At 40.4% G+C, this 2,041-nt stretch overlaps 1 long non-coding RNA gene across 1 annotated transcript; it reads right to left on the bottom strand.

Moving 5' to 3' along the window:
- Window positions 1-268: 268 nt before the first annotated feature.
- Window positions 269-1,445, bottom strand: LOC145431881 (uncharacterized). The gene is made up of 2 exons (XR_013912190.1): window positions 786-1,445; window positions 269-705 (listed from the first exon to the last, which is right to left on the bottom strand). It is a non-coding gene; the product is annotated as an uncharacterized LOC145431881 (long non-coding RNA).
- Between the last annotated feature and the right edge of the window lie 596 nt (window positions 1,446-2,041).

Raw genomic sequence — 2,041 nt, 5'->3', positions numbered from 1 at the left:
TGTATAAACCTCATATTCTATCAGTTGATGGTGGTGGTGTACTGCATCTGGTGCAGCCTCCTGTTGAGCCAGACCAACATGCAGTTGTGAGTAATACTCCACAGATTATATGAGTTTACAGTAGAACAGCAATGTTGTCTATTTCTTTACTACAGGAAAATAATGAAGAAACATTGACAGCTGTTACAGAGGAGGAAGCAACAGAGACACTTTATGAGGTTTACATCTTTTAATACTTTGTGTACAGGAAATACAGGCGACCAATAAAGCCAGTTGAACAAAAAATCTGTTTATTCTTCTTTCAACATGTTGAGGTGATGGGTCAAAAGAAATGATTGTGACATATGGTGTCTCTGACTGCTCTTCCATCTTGTATGTCCGTGGGAGGGTCAGGATGTTCATGGTTTGGATCACTGCTGATGTTTGGTTCAGAAGGACAGTGTTCTCCTCTAATTGTGGCAATGTTGTGAAGAATCACACATGCCACAATAATGTCACATGCCCTTTCTGGGGTGACCCTGAGTCTTTGCAGGCACTGGAACCGGGCCTTAAGCATTCCGATAGTCATTTCAACTCTGGCTCTTGTCCTGCAATTAGCCAGATTATATCGCTGCTGTGGGCCCGGTTCAGGGTCAGGGTAAGGGGTAAGCAAATAGGGTAAACATGGATACCCCCTATCACCAAGCAAGTAGCCAGTGAACTCTCCTAAGACAGAAGGGTACACTTCAGTTCAAATGTCCCTGAAGCAATTGGTCTTTATATATTTTAAAGTATTTTCAACTCACCATGTCCAAATTTTGTGTACATTCACGGAATATTTGTGAGTCATGGACAGAGCCTGGCCACTTGGCTTCCACATTTGTGATAATGTTGGCAGCATCACATATGATCTTCACAGTGCAGAGAACACAAATTAGCATCCATTACTATAATGAAATAATTTGTTAGTTTGAAATGCTACAGGGAACTATGTACCTGTACATTAATGCTGTGGAAAGACTTCCTGTTCACATAGTCTCCTTCATTTACTGAAGGAGCAATGATTGGAATGTGAGTGCCATCTATACAGCCAATCACGCCTGGGAACCCTGAAAATAAATGTAAAATTTAAGTAGTAGTTCAAGTATCACCACATCATGAATTAAGTTCTGTTCATCCTGATACCTGCAATTTTGTGGCATCCCTCTTTGATAAATCTTGTGGGTCTATGACCGGGGAACACCACAAACGAGTACAGGAGACGTTTCAGTGCAACTGTAACATTCCTGACTGCCCGACAGACGGTAGCCTTGGAAACGTGCTCAGCGTCACCAATATTATACAGAAAGCTCCCGTTTGCAAAAAACCGAAGTGCAATACAAATAATATGTACAGAACTGAGAGAATGTCCGCGATGTGTCACATGAGCAATATTAGGCCTGAGGATGTTATTCAAATAACTTATAGATTGTGCTGAGAAACGGTAACGTTCACACAGGAAATCATCAGGAAATGATAAAATGTCCAAACGCGCTATAATCACTCTCTCCCGGCGGAGAGCTCTGCGGAGAATTTGGGCTTCAACATCTACTGGCTCTTCATTTTTTTTTTTTTTTTTTTTTTTTTTTTTTTTTTTAAATGACATCAGAAACAGCAGTATGCGACATTACGTGATGGCAGAGCTTCAGTTCATCCTTTGTCATTTTTTTTTTTTTTTTTTTTAATAAATAGGACAGGGGGAATGAATGAGAGAGAGAGGGGGAGAGAAAGAAAGAAAACCAAAGGGGAGAAGAGACGGTGAGAGGGGGGGGAAGAGAGAGAAAAAAAAAAAAAAGAACTCCTGGGTCACCTGTATGGAGAAAAAAAACAAAAAACAAACAAAAACAAACAGAGGAGACAGCAAACAACAAAGAGCAACATAATAATAGAGAAAACAAAGCACCATCACAATAAACTAGCTAGTCATAGATATCAATATTTACTAAGTAATAAACGATATTGTGCAGCACGCAAGATAGACAGCGCACAGTGTGCTTTGAGGCAGCAGCCAAGAAAGCTTTAG

The sequence above is a fragment of the Astatotilapia calliptera genome, chromosome 11 (assembly GCF_964374335.1).
Source record: "Astatotilapia calliptera chromosome 11, fAstCal68.1, whole genome shotgun sequence".
NCBI lineage: Eukaryota > Metazoa > Chordata > Actinopteri > Cichliformes > Cichlidae > Astatotilapia > Astatotilapia calliptera.
This window is presented reverse-complemented; position numbering and strand designations above follow the sequence as displayed.